The sequence below is a fragment of the Eublepharis macularius genome, chromosome 11 (genome assembly GCF_028583425.1).
Source record: "Eublepharis macularius isolate TG4126 chromosome 11, MPM_Emac_v1.0, whole genome shotgun sequence".
Lineage (NCBI taxonomy): Eukaryota > Metazoa > Chordata > Lepidosauria > Squamata > Eublepharidae > Eublepharis > Eublepharis macularius.
In genome coordinates this window covers 9,999,140-10,017,536 of record NC_072800.1, presented here as the reverse complement: position 1 = coordinate 10,017,536, position 18,397 = coordinate 9,999,140, and the positions used below count along the sequence as shown (strand labels likewise).

The 18,397-nt window shown below is 41.8% G+C and overlaps 1 protein-coding gene across 6 annotated transcripts in view; it reads right to left on the bottom strand.

Moving 5' to 3' along the window:
- Window positions 1-18,397, bottom strand: part of PTPN3 (protein tyrosine phosphatase non-receptor type 3) — a 178,779-nt gene that overhangs the window by 115,999 nt on the left and 44,383 nt on the right. The gene's annotated exons all lie outside the window — the stretch shown is intronic.

Below are 18,397 nucleotides of genomic sequence, written 5' to 3'. Positions count from 1 at the left end.
GCAGTTATTTTATATTATATGCCCCAGGAAGATAGCAGGAAGACGACTTGGGGAGATACTGCCTGCCTCTGAGCATCTACAGAGTGAAATTCTGAAATTCTGCAGACCCTCCTACCCTTCCTCTCTTCAAATTTTTCTTTGATCTAAAAGGAATTGACAGAAACTGACTTCATGCTCCAAAACAGAGGGAAAAGAAAGCATTCTAGGATTTCAGGGAGAAACTGGGTAAAGAGGAATTAAGAGAATTCTTCTTAACAACCCTAGTATGTTTGCATGTATGTGGAGAAAAGATTTTCATGTCGTAAGGCCAAGAAGGGAGGCACAATATACTGTGAGCTCTGTATGAATGTGTGCAGAACTTTACTTTTTCCAACAGGAATGAATGACAAACATCCACTTATGTTAGAAAATAAGCAGGTGTGCTTTTGACTGCTGTGGTGGCACAGAGGCCAAGCTGAACTCTTGCGTTTGGTGATCTTAATCATTGAGAATCAAGCCTTCAAAACATCTGCATATAAACCAAACTTAGGTTCTATTTATAATATCATTTTGACAAAAAATATTCTTAAGAAAGAAAACCCAAAGTTTTAACTTAAACATGTGCAAAGAATTCTGGAACCAGAATTCCACAATGGAATTGCTCCACATGGAATACGTTCTCTATTAGATCCCCCACCTCATTTATCTAATAAGAGAAAGCACTGTCAAACTTTCAATTCCAATTGCAGCAGACAGGAAGCATAAACAGTGTCACAACCCCTTCTCACTGCCTCCCATGCAAAACCTCTCTCCACAGGTTCAGGACTACAGGTAGGTAACGCCATCACAATTCACCACCCATTTTGTCTCTCTTTAGTAGGCAGAGAGCCTTTCCACACACACAGTGGCCCCCTCTCTTTTTCTCTCTCACAGATATCACCAGACAGGTCAGTCAGCTCCCTAAATTCACTACCCATCACCCATACAGCCCAGGGTTATTGGAGTAAGGGAACTCAGTATTTAGAAGTAGGAAGGTTTATTGTATTCAGCTATAGGCCATTACAAGTCACAAACAACAAACAAAACAGAAACACAAGCTTGAATAAAATTGATGTGACATGGTCAAAGCATTAAAATTTAAAACTAGATACAACCATCGAACCATTTCCGGTTGTCAAATTCATACAGGACAATAAAAGTATACACAGTTAAAACAGTAAAAACAGTAAAAATCCCCAATGTTCAATGTTAATGTTATCCCTTAAGCACAGCATTAGCCCGTATTTTTTTGCAGCCAGGGCATATAAAGCCAAGGGAACTCAGTATTTACTTCCCACTATACGCTGCCAACATGAAGTTGCATACATATATATGTTTTGACCAGAATATCTCTTCCCTGTAGACTGTTTCCCCTGATCCCATATGCCTCCAGCCAGCCAGAGTTAAACAGAGTGAAAGAATTAACTTTTATTTACAAGATTAACAACATAGCAGTAAGTGAGTCAAACACAGGGATACATTGCTCTTAACAAGTGGACTCATTATCCTATACTATCATATCAGTGCGTGGTTACAATACAATATAACAGGCGTCAGCAGACAGCTATTCCTGCTTTCTCCTTCAGCAGCATAAAATGCTTCTTCCTTCTCAAACTGTTTGAATGGATCTCAACTGCCAGCAGCCCCAACATTCCATCATCTCCCATTGGCTGTTCATTAGAAAAGGCAGAAGTGGTCCAATCCATCACAGGCAACAAAAAAATAGTAGCGGCAGGGTGTGCTAATTCCTACAAGGCTAATAGCAAACAGAACATCTACTTATGGAGAATTCTTTCTATTTTGAAATATCTAACACAATGCTGGAATCAGAAAAGACAATGGTCTTATGGGTCAAATCACCATACTATTGTATGGGAATGGGTGGACTCCCTACATTCTAATCTGGAGATACTGGGCCTACTGAAGTATTTTTCCAGATACCTCAAAACATTCAGGTAAATCCAGGGCCTCTCTCTACATCTGACTCTGACTAACAGGTTACACCTCTCCCTGTGACAAGCGGCCAGTGAGAGGTGGCAGAATGCTGGGGCTGGGGCAGTTGAGACCCATTAGGGCATTAAAGGGAGGAGGTAGTTTGAGGGGAGGATTATCTAAATCATAAAAGGGAGCAGCTTGAATAAAGATGACTTCTGAGAATTCTGATACATTGTGATTACTGACTGCTGGTATGAACTGGGAATAAAAATTCAAATATTAGAAACAATGTATCTCTTTTTGTGAGTTATCTAAATGAAGTTGTAAATAAGGTCTAAACCCTTCTTCCTGTTTAAATCCTATTGACTGGATGACTAGTGTCTCAGGAAACATAAAACACCAACCTTACTGGTCCCAGCTAATATATCTAAACTAAATGCTGGCAGTGTATAAGGTAAAGTACTAACTCCAGTAGCACTTGGTATCCAGCTGTGTGAGAGGTGGTGCACTGAGGGAACTGGCTGCCTGTCTAGTGAAGTCCATGGGAAGATGAAAGTGGGGGCCCTGTGTGGATTTGGGTCAGGGCTCTTTGCTTGGTAATCAGGGACTAGACAGGTGGTGTGTTTTGTAACTGTCCTGAACAGCCTGTGAAGCCCAGAACCTGAGAAGAGAGGTTTAAAGTGGGTGACAGTGAGACTGGGGGTCACACTGATGTACCCAACCCATCTATCCTGCCCCTGAAAGGTAAAACAGCCACTCAGCTGTTGCCTATGGGAGTGCTGTCAGGGGGGGGATGGAATCTTGGAGGGAAGCGCAGCAACATTTCAGTTTAGAGCTGCTTCAGAAAAAGAGCAGATGGCGTTAAGGGTAGCTTTTTCTGCCCTCGCCCCAGCCTGGTGGAACACTCTCCCGCTGGAGATCCGGGCCGAGCGGGACCTATTACAGTTCCGCAGGGCCTGTAAAACAAAGATGTTCCACCAGGCCTTTGGTTGAGGACCCTCTTATCCTATCTAAGATCGCTACCTCTTCTATGACTGCCCTCGGCAGCTATGACCTATGCAGGTCTTTTATTAGTATCCAAAGTAGCCTATATATAATGATGCCAGAGTATTTTAATATAAGTTTTTAAATCTGTTTTTAAAGTTGACTATTAATTTATTGTGTTTTAATTATGATGTGCGCTGCCCTGAGCCCATTTGTGGCGAGGGCAGGATATAAGTTAAATAAAATAAATAAATCTATAAATAGTGTGGCTGAGTGGTTTAGCTGCACCTCTAGGACAAAGTACCCAGTCTCTGATAATGAGCAGACCTGGTACAATTAGTCTGACTCTTGGGGAAAAGGTAAGCTGGTATGGGTGGAATTCTGTGTGTGTGAAAGGACCCAACCTGGTGGCTAGGCAGTGAAAGAGAACTCAAACTGTAACCAGAAGCCATAACTAGCTCACGTTTAAGTAACTCAGCCATGCTGTGAATGTTGAAAAACCTAGGCTGATGATGTCTTTAAAAACAACCTGTATGTAAATAAATTATCTTTGTTATTTTTATAAATCTCCTGCTTCAGTGATCTCTGTTCTCTTCAGGAGCAAGACAAACATCACCTCACAAAAGCAAACCCCAAACTCTTATGCATGCTACCATAAAAACTTCTAGTAACAGAAAGGTTTCCATTTCAAAAAAAATCTAGTTCCCCAAAATTATAGGAGGTGGCACGGATCCCCTCAGTTGGAAGAAAAAGCTGGCCACAACATCATATGTGCACCATCCATAAGGAAAAAAGCTTCTACACCCTTTCAGAGACTGGAAAACGCTTGAGAACACACCTATGGAAAACCTAAGAATCCAATCTGTGATTATTTTTGGATTCTGACAATATATCTAGTATTCAAAACATTTTCCATCACTTCTTTGAATGGTAGGCTTGCCTTTAAAAAAAATGATCCCTTGTTGGAAAAAAGTCCCATTAGGTTTCTTTCAATATACATAAAAACTTGCTCAAATATTTGTAGCCGAAAGGCAAGCGCTAACAGTAATAGTTCCAACTTCAACCAGTCCTGTCATGGGGGTTCAGGCTACCTTGACAAACAGAAGAGCAAGATTTGGATCCAGTAGCACCTTCGTCTTTTTAGGATGCTATTGGATCCAATTCTTGCCCTTATACTAGAGATCAACTCAGCTAACGACCGGAAACTATCAACTTGATAAAGAGGAAGCCAACAGAATGGTGATTAGAAGACTGATAAGAAGAATCAAAGAATCAGTTTGGGGTGGGTGGGGGAGACTTCACTAATTAGGAGGGCAGTATTGTAGGGAGGGGATTCAGATGCTTTGCTAATGAGTTAGGGACCACAGACTTCACCACTATGTTACCTTACATATTATCCGTTGCTTTAAATATGTACTCCTATATATTATCTGTGTTTCATGTTGTCTAATGTCAGTCCTAGAATCGCTTCTGTTCTGTTTCAGCATTTCTTCAACTCTGTATTGGATCCTTGCTAATACTATGTCTTTTTAAACTTGTATTTATTTATCATATGGCATTGTTTATGGAAATGGCCTTGACACTATATAGAAATGTCCTTGATACTGTATGGAAATGTCCTTGATACGGATTGTACTAATCTCATACTGTGTAACCTGCCTTGAATCTCAGCGAGAAAGGAGGACTATAAATGACATAAACAAACAAACAAACAAACAAATCTGAAAGAAATCAAGCCTGAGGATCCAAATCATGCAAACATAACATGTTCGAAGTAGGCATACACTCCCTATGTACAGCCTTATGTATCCGGCCTACAGCTACAGTGGACCTAGAAATAGTATGGCAATTATTCACAAGGCTCCATTTCTTCCCCATCCTCCCACACACAACAAAAACAATGGCATACAGGTAGATTTCTGACAATTTACAATTACACTGATTGCAAGATGATATGCAGGAGTTTTTCTGTACTTTTTCCCCACTGTCTTCCTATTGTACGCACAAATGAGTTGCCACTCCACGCCTGCTTACTTCCAGTCAGGAGGCACACCCAGAACAGTCACAGAAACCCTTTGGTGGTTTTCACACAGGAAAAGACTTGGGTGAATCGTTATTACACTTGTTTCAACTGGAAGCATGTTTTGGGGTATAGTCATGTACAGTGCTTTTTTTCTTTTTTTAAAAAGGTGCAAGAATGCATGCTTCCTTTGTTTATACTCTAAGCACCATGTGGAGTAATCAGCACAGTATTGCTAAATGTTTTAATGACACTCCCATCCCCAGTTCTGGTGGGATGGTGAAAGATGTTGGAACCGAGTTCCACTGCACTCAGTTTGAACAAAAAAAAACCCACCTGAACTTGTATAATTGAAAAGCCTGGCAATAGTTTATGTGGTGTAGCAGTCTGTGTATTAAATCCCCATTCTGCCATGAAACTTACTGAGTGATCACCAGCCAGTTTTTTCTGTGCCTCCCCATGGCTCCTGGATAAAGGGCATGATTTTAAAAAAAAATCAAATAAGGAGCAGCACATCTTGTTTATCTGGTCAGAACTAACTATTTCAGTACTAATTTATGCTGGATTTTCAGATTAACAACTAAAAAGAGCTACAGGAAAATGACAACCTTTTCCATTCCCATGTTTTTAATAGATAACCTAACAAAAACTGATTTTTCACATAAAGCCACTTGAATCCTATAGCATAAACAGGGCAACTAGTGACAAAGGTCCTCAAATTATTTCTGGTCTCAACACAAAAAAGGTAATTGGCAAGTTTTAAAACAGCTTAAGTACCTAAACGCTAAAATACTAGGAATAAAACAACAATGCAATTCTACATAGAGTTTGCTTCACACCAGATTCACTGAAGTCAGTGGGCTTAAACAAAAGTAACTTTGCATTGTGAATGCACTGTAAGTAACTGAAGTAAGAAACTGAAACACAGCATAGAATCACAGAATCATAGAGCTGGAAGGGGCCATACAGACCATCTAGTCCAACCCCCTGCCCAGTGCAGGATCAGCCTAAAGCATCTCTGACAAGTATTCATCCAGCCTCTTCTTGAAAACTGCCAGTAAAGGGGAGCTCACCACCTCCCTAGGCAACTGATTCCACTTTTGAACTACTCTGACCGTGAAAAAGTTTTTCCTAATATCCAGCCGGTACCTTTGTGCATGTAACTTAAGCCCATTGCTTCGCATCCTACCCTCTGCTGCCAACTGGAACAGCTCCTTGCCCTCCTCCAAATGACAGCCTTTCAAATATTTAAAGAGAGCAATCATGTCCCCCCTCAACCTCCTCTTCTCCAAACTAAACATTCCCAAGGCCCTCAGCCTTTCCCCATAGGGCTCAGTCTCCAGACCCCTGATCATCCTCGTTGCTGTCCTCTCCACCCTCTCGATGTTGGCCACATCCTTTTTGAAGTAAGCCTCCAGAACTGTGGCCTGACCAAGGCAGTAGAGAGAGGGGCTATACAACCTCCTGCAATCTCGACACTATGGCCCCTTTGATACAACCCAAGATTGAATTAGCCTTTTTTGCCACCGCATCACATTGACTGCTCATATTCAGTTTACAGTCCACTCTTACCCCAAGATCCCTTTCGCATATACTACTGCCCAGAAGTGTATCCCCCATCCAGTGTTTGTGCTTCCCATTTTTGTGGCCCAGATGTAATACTGTGCACTTGTCTTTGTTGAATTGCATCCTATTCACAGCTGCCCACTTCTCCGGAGTATTCAGGTCTTGTTGAATTTTAATTCTATCTTCTTGGGTGTTTGCTACTCCTCCTAATTTGGTATCATCAGCAAATTTAATGAGCAGCCCTTCCACTCCTTCATCCAGATCATTGATAAAAATATTGAAAAGTACTGGGCCCAAAACCGAGCCCTGCGGCACCCCACTGGACACCTCCCTCCAACCTGATGAAACGCCGTTGACCACCACTCTGCTGCTTTACCATAAAAGTCCATCTCTACATTTTGTAAGGTTCAAATCAGACTGGGAAAAAAGTTGTCAGCCATACCAGCACACACAAAACCCAGAACAAGAAACAAAATCCACATCATACCTTTTATAATGACCAACCAAAATGATACAAAACGTGCAAGCTTTCAAGCTTATCAGAACTTTTCATCAGGATGAAAGTTTCAAAAATTAAACTTCACATTTCACACCACATTTTGTCATGTACGCCTGCCTGCATACCTGCCAGTAATATATTTTGCATTTTGTGCCGATCATAACTGTTTGCTAAAGTTGTATTCTGTGTTGGTCATCTGAGAGTGTGTAAACTGCTAACATGACCTGTACTCGGCCAGTGGGGGTTGCCTGTTATCTGTTGAAGGCATTTACTTTCATTTCTACAGTGAATGTCCTTGAATGCAAGCTGTGGGCAGCGAGAAGTGTATCTTTTCTCAGAGACTGAGATGATTTCATTCTGTACTGTGTGTAGCCTAAACTAATCAGTTCCCATGTAATTCTTTGGGGTTTTCATGCCAGAATGTCAACGGACCCAGATAGAAGTACCCATTTTTGAATAGTCACGTCTGCCAATTGCTACCTTTATGTGAACACCTTGAACTGTATGGATCTCTAATAAAGTTGCTTCAACTGGAACACCTGCGTGTTAACTGTGGAGAACTTGAGGGATCTAACTGCCAGGGACTGACACATTTACAAACTAGGACCTCTCTCTGACAAAAAAAAATCCTCGAAAGCCCATTCCTCAGATAACTCAATATTATACAAAACAATGTTTCTTACTTGGATGTTTGGAACAGGAAATGGCTGTTTTTAAATATAGGCAGTAATTGCATTGTACTTCTGCATGACTGCAAATTCATTTGTTTCCTTAATTGAAATGCACAGGAATTCTATTGCTTCCTGAAGAGATTGCTGCCTCTTTAAGAACAAAGCCACGGTATATATAACAAGAAGAACAAGGCACTTACACAACAGAATTTCAGCACCTTAGATGTTTTACTGTTATCCATTTCACACTGTGTCTTGCTCCCCAGGACTGTGTACAGCTAGCAATGATGAATAGGCTTAGTTACCTATTTATCTTGCCTACTGATGTGTGTGTATCTAGTGAGGGCTTACCTCATGCATCTGATGAAGTGGATTTGGGTCCCTGAAAGCTTAAGCTAGAATGAAAACTTGTTATTCTTTTAAGTCCTGGTGAAAGGACTTAAAAGGTGAAATGGTCAAAGCTTAGACACCTGATTAAGATGCATTCACCCCTTCACCAATCCATGGTTAAAGCAGCAGAAGAGAACTGACACTTCCAGTGAGGGGAGGGGCGAATTAAAGGGTAGTAATTGGACAGCACCAGTAGTGGAGGATCTTTCACAGACAACAGCAATGACACTTCAGCTAACCCTGGTTAGTAGTACTGCACAGAACAAGGAAATGGCAAACCACTTCTGATCATCTCTTATCTTGAAAACCATATGATGGGGCAACACAAAACAGAAGGAGCTATTAAGTGCTGGAAGAGAGAACCCCCACACTGGAAGACACTCAACTAGCTACTGGGGAAGAGTAGAGGACAAGCACAAATACCACTGTTCTTAATGACAAGACTGGATCAAAGCCAAAAGGATCTCCAGTAGCTGATGTGAGCGGATGCAAAAGGAAAATCCAAAGCTGTGTGACACATATATGAGGAATCTTGAATGTGCAAAATGAACATTTAAACATTGTAATTAATCTCAGGTGTGAACGAATGAATGTGGACAAGATGAGAACACTTTCAGTTAGAGAATTACGAAGTGCTTTATTCAAAAGAAGATGGCTTGACTCAATAAAGGAAGCCGTAACCTTCAATTTGCAAGATCTGAACAAGGCTCTTAATGATAGGATATATGGGAGATTGTTAATGTATAGGGTCGGCATACGTCAGAAGTGACTTGACAGCACATAATACACACCGTCTTTGAGGTGCCTCAAGACTCCTGTTTGTTTGGGCTTCAACCAATGAACGTATCTACTCCTCTGGAATTACTACCACAGAACACACCACGTTTAACCATGTGGGGCAAAAATCCACTGACTTCATGAAGAAATGTGCGCAGGTACTAACAGATATGACCTTTGTATCCAAATACAAATGGCTGGACATTACGGCCAAGAGACTGAAAAATCCACTTCAACCAACCAGGCAATGGTGAGAGATTGTGGCACACACTTTACAGGAAACCATCTAATTAGCATCTTGGATATGAAATGAGAAAGGATCGAGACCTCCTATACCTGAATTCTTAGTAAAAGTATAGGAGGTTGTTACAGGAGAGTAAAGAGCCAACTCTCCTGTAACAACCTGCCCCGGAACACAGCACCAACTCTCAGAGGGGTTGTCCCAGCTATGGAGAACAGCCCCCCTCCAATGCCCGTTCCCTCCCCACTTCTTCAGGCTTCAGGGATGGCAAGCCAAGCTGCCACCAAATTTTTTGACACGGGATGGGGACCACCCTGACTTTTCTCCCAGCCCAAGTTTGTGCAAGACCCCAGCTTCCTCAGGCTCTCTCTCTATACACAGGTTGTACCACACAGCAGACCTGGATATCCACAAGCAAGACAAATCCCACACTCTGGGGGAGAAAAGCAAGAATTTATTGAGGGATAAATAGCAGGAGAAATCAAGATTAAAATAAATAAAGACCCACAGCAGTTTGAGGGAACTTGGGCTCTGAACATAAAATGGTAAGGACCTCCAAACAACATAGAATCCCTATCGCATCTAACTACCATTAGTTAAGATTTCTGTCACCTTCCTTGCTCTCCTTCAAGAGGAACAGGCACCTAACCCCTGTGCACTGTTTTTGCAGGGGTGGGGGAAGCTGGGGAGAAAGGCCGGAGCTCTCCCTCCCCCAGTGGCAGTTTCCGAGCCTATTTGCATTTTTTTTATGGAAGCCAATCCTCAGAGCTGACATCTATCTGTGTGGAGCACAGGTCGATTCCATGAAAAATTCAGAAAAGAAGTAACGTGTAGACTGAACCTGTCTTTGAAAACCTCCAAGCTTAAGAACTATTCTGAAACCAATATGCTTATCAAAACTCTGCAAAACCATCACACGTACTTACAAATAAATTCTACTTTTGCTTAAGAAAAAATATCTCTTCCTTCCCTCACAACCACTCTCATGTGCTGACCGTTCTGTCAAATGACCAACTATAACAAGCCTTCCTAGATTACAAGTTAAGCCAAGGAGGTCTGAGGCAAAAGCCTTTGGTGGCAGCGAAAACCTTTTAAGGAAGTCAGGGAGGCAGCAATATACGGGCCACACGAAGAAAAAGGGGGAGGGTGTCCTTGAGGTAAAAGCCCGAGTAAAGTGGGGAACACCAGAAGCTCTGTGTCACCGTAAATACAAGGAGTGTTGTTTGTGATCAGAGCCCTCCTGAGCTATAAGTTTAAGGTAATGTAAGGAGGAGCTGAAGTAAAGAGTCAAAGGTTTAACAAAGGTTTTTAAAACATTCTTGTGGATTATGCATTAGGCTTATTAACACATTATAAAATAAGTATCTTGTAGCTCATATTCACCCTAAATCAGTTATTTGCTTTAAGAATTACACTGGAGAAGACTATTAAAGCCAGTCAACTTTTGACACTGTCTTGTTTTCCAGTTACAACTTTTATGTTTCTTACTAGTAGGTAAAATAACTTCTTATCTACTTCTCAGTAAGTCATTTTTGCATGCTGAGGCAACTGATTCCGAAAGAATGTCTAGAGCATGCCAACATGACAGACTTTGCACTGAAACAGAGCAGCAGTTAAGCAATCAGATTCAGTGGCAAAGTGCGCGTCTTATTTCCTGCCTTCCCTAGCAATTAAGAAATAGACAGCTGCATTAGGGTCTGAGTACAGAGGGTCTGCTGGCTCATAAGAAAAAGTGAAAAAAGATACACAAGGGAACGACGTACATTTTCAGCACTTGAAGATCTAAATAGCAATAGCAATGATTATACAGATAAAGGACTGAAGTCCACAGCTATTTAACATTCCCTTTACACCAAACTAAATTCTTTATTAACTCAGGATCCAACAGTATGATCCAGGAAATATAGCTGCTTCAGTCCCAGGATTCTGCTCAGGGTAATACAGGGAGGGAACCTGGGCCATGTGCAGTCCCTACCCTGCCAAAAGGAACCTAAAAAGTTAGCAATTTCAATTTGGTGCAAGTGAATACAGCAGGTTTCAGAGCAGTGACACAGAGTGACAATTAGCATGCCACTAGCTGGAGTGCTAAGAGAAGAGGCTGGAATTCAGAATTAACTGCAGGCGAAGAGGTGGTGATTGCTGAGTGAGAAATTAAAGAGCAATTTCTTTAATCTCTTAGAAAATGCAAGGCTAATAAACCTTACAAAGCCTTTCTGTTTGCTATCCTCTGGTTTAAGAATGGCAGCCAAAGACAGGTAACGAAATGTATTTTGTTTTCATATCAGTAAGTGGTTCCCTCCCCCCCCCCATTTCCCCACAGCATCACATGAATTCATGTATCTCTAGGGGTTTTCTCAGCTTCTCTCTGATCTTTCACAAATCTGCTGTGCCCCAAAGATTTGGAAAGATCACAGTAAATTTTATTAACATTTTTATAGTTGGCCTTTCTCACTGACACTCAAGACAGACTACACCACATGGGTCAGTAAAGGCAATTTCAAAGACACTTCAAGACAAATGTAATAGTCTACACATGCAAATTTGCAAGGATTTAAAATCAGAAGGAATCCAATACAGAGCTGAAGAAATGCTAAAACAGAGCGTAAGTAATTCTAAGACTGACATATTAAACAACATAGGATCTACCCAGTACGATCATTCTTACAGCAATAGTAGTAAAGTCTTTACTGATGAATCTCTTTGAGACAGTTTCCTTATATTACCGCCCTCCTATCTAAATAAAAAAGCCCTCTTGAATAATTCAGTTTTGCATAGTTTGTGGAAAGCCAAGAGAGTGGGAGCTTTCCTATCCTCTTCAGATTGTCCATTCCATAAACTGGGGGCCACTACAGAGAAAGCCCGTGTATGGGCGGCTGTGGATTCTGCCCATGTGCAAGGTGGCACCTGCAGAAGGCCCTGTTCAGATGAGTGAAGCTGCCAGGGTGGAATATAGGAAGAGAGGCAGACCTGTAGATATGCCAAAAAAAGTCCATGAAGAGCTTTGTCTGTCATAGGCAATGCCTTGAATTGAGCCCAATAATTGATAGGCAGCCAATGAAGCGACTGCAGAATGGGAATAACATTCATGCTTCTCTGAACTCCAGACAATAAATGAGTTGGTTGTTGTGGGTTTTCCGGGCTGTATTGCCGTGGTCTTGGCATTGTAGTTCCTGACGTTTCGCCAGCAGCTGTGGCTGGCATCTTCAGAGGTGTAGCACCTCTTTTGGTGCTACACCTCTGAAGATGCCAGCCACAGCTGCTGGCGAAACGTCAGGAACTACAATGCCAAGACCACGGCAATACAGCCCGGAAAACCCACAACAACCATCGTTCTCCGGCCGTGAAAGCCTTCGACAATACATCAATAAATGAGTTGCAACATTCTGCACCAACTGGAGTCTCTGAGTTAACTTAGAGGGGAGACGTATCTACAGTGCATTACGGTTACGACAGTGCAGTCGGAACCGCTACCCAGAATTCCCGGCTTTCTTTTTTTTTTTTTAAGTAAGTATCTAGCCCCTCCCTTAGTGAAGATACAAGGGAAAAGGCATATATTAGCAAGGGAAATTCCAGCATAAAATGAGCACTTCAAGCCATCCTCCACTTACATTTTTTAGCTTAAAATTCTATAAAGCAAAGGCACATTTCTTAGCTGAAATGGCTTGATGAGAAGTTCAAAAGGTTGAACAATACAAGCGAGAGTAAACAATTCTGGCTAGGCTTTCTTCACAGGGCTGTTATTATCTGCTGTCAAGGTACACACCAGTTTTTTATTGCCCCGGAGGTGTCATATGATTGAACCAGTAATACAGGCTTCACATTTCCTGTGGTTAAGAGTTCACGCCTCCTGCAGAATTTAAGCCAATTCATGCAAGCTAGGTTTTTTCCTGCCTGGCAAACCAAAGGGAAAGATAAACATAGTATGCTCTAATGAATGATGTGGATTGCATTTGATGCCTTTAAAACAGTAACAAACAGAGGTAGGTTTTTCTGGTCACCCAAACAAGTACTGGTCTACTTATCTGCACAATCTAGCTACATTTTTGAAACAGTAATGGATATTGTAAGTCTAAGGAAAGTTATAATAATTTTGTCAAAAGAAAAACTGAGTGTTGCCTATGGACAGAGCAATCCAATAATCTCAACAGCTGCTAATGTGAGCAGTATAAATAAAAATACCACTAGAGACAGAAGTAGTACTGATATGCATCTTCCAGTGTGCCCCAGCAGCACTGCTGACACCTACCTAACATCCACAGATCATCTGCAAATACGAAGAGACACTCCATGTACAGTGATGGGAAAAGCCTTCAGAACACTACACCCTTCCTCTTCAACCAAGAAACATCCCAACAGTCACATGGACTTCACAGTGCATTCCACAACTGGCATTCCACAACTGGCTTGACATACAGGATGAGAACAGCACACTTGAATTACATGTAAATGATAGACAGATTAATTTTTTGGATATTATAGTCAGGGCTTTTTTTTTCAGCGGGAACACAGTGGAACGGAGTTCTGGAACCTCTTGAAAATGGTCACATGGCTGGTGGCCCCGCCCCCTGATCTCCAGACAGAGGGGAGTTGAGATTGCCCTCCGCACCGCGGAGGGCAATCTCAACTCCCCTCTGTCTGGAGATCAGGGGGCGGGGCCACCAGCCATGTGACCATTTTCTCCAAGGGCAACCCACTGAGTTCCACCGCCTCTTTTCCCAGAAAAAAGCCCTGATAGTAATTATCAACAACATTCTGACAGTTTGTATTTAAAAACCCACTAATAAAAATTTCTCAGGTATGACCGAGACCATCCGCTTCACTTGAAGAATAATTTGCCATACGGACAGTTTTTAATGCTTAGGAGGAACTGTACTAATATACAGGATTTCCACAGGGAGGCTACCATTTTAGAACAGAATTTGGTAACCAGAGGATACCCATATCAGGTGTTACATACAATCTGCTTATTCCAAGGCCACTGCTTGTAACAGAAGGGGCTTGTTATAAAGTAAAAAAAATCCTGACCTCGGGAGACTGGCTTGCAGCCTAACCTTCAATCATGTAAGTGTCGGACTTAAGACACTTAGAAATTGGAATATATTATATGATACTCCTATGTGTGGTAAGAAACCAATCACCTCATTAAAAGTTGAAAGATCAATTGATGCACAGTAATACATATCTACCTGTTAATTCACAACTAATCCTGCTGGAATCCAGACCACCTATAGGACATTTTCCTTGTGGCAGCTGCTCATTCTGCAGGCTTACAAGCATACAACAACAAACAATACTCTTTCAATAAGCTATTTTTAGATCTGAACACCGATACAATGTAATTGAAAAAAGAGGCAAAGTGGATTTTGAGACCTGACGGTTCTGATCCCCCACGGGTTAAATGAATGCCTCAACCTGTTACCTCTTATAGGAGATAAAACCTGAGTCAGATCATCACACCTTTCTTTGAAGTTCTGTCGCTGTGGGAACAAGTTTACAGGTTAGTTATACTTTTCTAACTTGTGAAAGTTTTAAAGTGATCTACATTATTTTTGTTTTCAGATCTATGTTGCCACCCAAATATAGCCTATGTAATGTTCCTTTATTCCACCTGTATAATACCTGCAAAATGGGTTTGTGGTTTTGGATACATTTATGCACCTTTCATACACTGAGACTGTCTTTTAACTACATTTCTTAATTCTGCTTTTTAACAGTAAATAGTTTTTTCATGTTTTATCTACATCTCCCTGAAGAAGTGAATATGAAATGCACAGAGGAAGCACAACTGAATAAAATATTTTTTCTTCCCATGGCACCATTGCGGTAAAGAGAGGAAAGGGGCATGTTATGAACCCCAGTAAGAGACCCAACTGCTACAGAACTGTGGAAAAGAGGAAGGGAGAGGGGGTCCAGCCCCACCACACAGATCGGCTGAAATGATCAAAAGTCACAATCCCCTTTTGGGATGCCAACAAACCATCATACTATAGGCAAGAAAAAAGGCAGTGGGGAGGGAGGAGGAAGCACCGGAGAACCCAAATGGCTTGCTCCAGAGTAGCTCTCTGGTCACAAGAGTAAGCAGGAGAAAGGTACAGGATGGGGCCTTTGTCAATTCCCAGCCCAAACACCCAATAATATGCAGTAGGGCGTGCAGCACTACTTAACGAGTGCTGTTTCCATGGAACAGCGCAAGTTTTGAGTGCATGAGTTCCCATGAGGTCTGCCTAAGAGGAGGCACCACAGACAGTGTAGTACATGGTTCTCAATGATGCACAGGCAGAGCTGCTGCTAGGTAATTGACCGTTGCATCACCGCAGCTGCTTTTCATTGTGGCCATCCACATCCATCTGATAGCCATACGACTATACCCCCCTCAATTCCTGCAGTCCTACTGGGGGATTGCAAGCCATTAAGAGACTGACCTATGAAAGGAATGATGGTGGTTGTGGCCGTAATCTACATACTGGTGGAATACAGTAGTAAGATGGCTTCTTACCTCAACATTGCTGACCTGGTCATCTGGGTGACCTGCTATGGTAACATCAAGACTTGACTATTGTAATGGTCTCCCATTCAAATTAACTAGGAGACTCCAATTGGTGCAAAATGCTACGGCATGACTGTTATCAGGAGCTAGGAGCATGAGCATCACTCCCATCCTACAGTCACTCCATTGGCTATCAGTTACCGTGCTCAGTTCCAGGTACTGGTTATCACTTACAAAGCTCTTCACGGCCTTGGCCCAGCATACCTACAGGACCGCCTCCCTCCCTATGTCCCTCCATGGCAGCTTCGCTCATCTGAACAGGGTCTCCTGCTGGCGCCACCCTGCACATGAGTGAAACCAACAGCGGCCCATACACAGGCTTTCTTTGTGGTGGCCCCTATCCTGTGGAATGGCCTGCCCGAGGAGGTCAGGAGAGCCTCCACTCTGCTTTCTGCAAACGATGCAAAACTGAATGATTCAAAAAGGCTTTTGTATTGTAGGGAGGGGCTCTCAGACGTTTCGCTAATGAGTTAAGGACCAAAGACTTCACCACTATGTTGACTTACGTACTACCTGTTGTCTTAAATACATGCTCCTATGAGCTTCTTGTGCCTCACGTGGTGTAATGTGTTAAGTAGTGGGTTCAGACTCTGAAGTGATTTCAACAAGCTCTTTATTCAGCAGGAACATCTCTGAAACACAGGCAGCAAGCTGCAAATATTTATACACAATTTCAACCCCCCCCAACCACGCCCCAGCTGTGTTAACACCCAATAAGAATCACCTAACTATAAGCCCTTGTTTGCATCAACTATATATATTGTAACTTATTTACAGCATAGTGATTGGTCTTTATTGTGCTGTTATGATTGGCTGCTGCCGGCACTAACAACCAATGACAATGCAGAATTCAGGAGCCTTGTTTGTGATAGAAGCTTGACCAATACATAACAACGTCAGCCCTAGAATTGCTTATGTTCTATTTCAACTCTGTTTTAGATTCTTGCTAATCTTATGTCTTTGTAAAATTGTGTTAATTTACTCTATGGCATTGTTTATGGAAATGTCCTTGGAACTGATTACACTAATCTCACACTGTGTAATCTGCCTTGAGACTCAGTGAGAAAAGTGGACTATAAATAAATAAATAAAATAGGGGGGGAACCCTGATGTCCTCCTCCCAATGAACCTCACCCTGAAAATAGCCTACGTGCGCAACAAGCAGGATAGGGGCGGTAAGGATCCCCATCTGCTAAACCTCATTAACACACTGCAGAACAGCCCTTTCCTGAACTGTACCACTGTGGAGGAGTGAGTTTTAAAAGTAATGCCGATGCTTCGCTGTAGTGCGGGTAGAAGGTGGATGGCGTATTATTTTTTTTTTACTCTCCACTGAGTTCAACAGGAATGTTTAAATTTATTTCATCCTTTCATGGATATAACATTACGCTGCCACTTGGATCAAGAGGAGGGAGTATGACATACTAAATCCTGCTGCATTCCCAGCTCTGCCCCCTGCACCACGGTGACATCACACCATGGCATTGCGCCAGCACAGATACCCAGCACAGATTATCTGCAGGATCTGAAAGCAACAGGGGGCTCATTTGGTATATGATGTCCCTCAAGTCACCATAACTGAAGCACAGGATTGCACAGTTATTTTTTTCCTAACGGACCTTCCAAGGCAGTAATTTATTTATTTAACATATTTGCATAACACTTTTCGGACAAGCTCTCCAAGAGGCTGCAGAAAAGAAAGCCAAGGCCTGGGACAAAACATAATCTTGGGGTCTTCCTCATACACCACTGCCAAAATGTTGTCAGTAGGTAACAGCGTATTTAAGTACATTGAATATCAACATAAAATATATATTTCATAGTTTAATGTGTAATATATAATTATGATTAATTCACTAGTAATTACAAAGGCCAATTCATCAGACAGGCAAATAAGCTTCCTAATTGACCCCTGTAAATAAACTGCATTGAAGGCCAAAGCTGGGAGATAGAATGGGCTTCGCTGTCCCAGTGACGGAGCATCTGCTTGGCCTTGGGGTCAGTACCTCGTATCTTTCATTAAAAGTCCCTAGGAACTGTATGAAAGCATACATGTATGCTTTAGCAATTTGTAAACTGGAAATGGAGGAATAAATCATAAATACATATAATAATCTAATTTAATAATTAAGTTTACCTGATTGGCCTTGCAGGAAAAATAAAAGCCCAGAGTAAAGCAACAAAAAGTCAATTCCTGACTTTGATTGCCTGCAAATACTCTCTCGGTTTGTTTCCTGAGCAAATGGAATGTTCACAGATATACAATATCATCACATAAAAGCTCAGCCAATATTCTGACATTAATTGCATGACTCCACTAGGACCTTCCACTTGGTCTTCCTCAGACAAAGATTTGGCTGAATGTCAGATTATTATAGCAACTAGAGTGTCATTCTAGGATCTTGGAGACTCAGGTTCAAATTCCCACTCTGCCATGGAAGCTTGTGGGGTGACATTTGGCTAGTCACTCATTTTCAGCCTAACCTACCTCAGAGGATTGTTGTGATTCAATAGAGGAGAACGATGTAAATCTTGGGTTCCCATTGGATAGAAGCAGGATATAAACAATGCAAAATAAAATAAACAAGAATGGAACCTTGTATACTACCCTTAGTTCCTTGGAGGAAGGGTGGAATAAAAGTGAATAGACAGGATACCATTTTGTAAAAATAAATAAACAAAAAGTTCTACGTGTCATGTTCACATGTCAACTGTACTGTAAATCACATTTAGAAACAAATACCAGAGT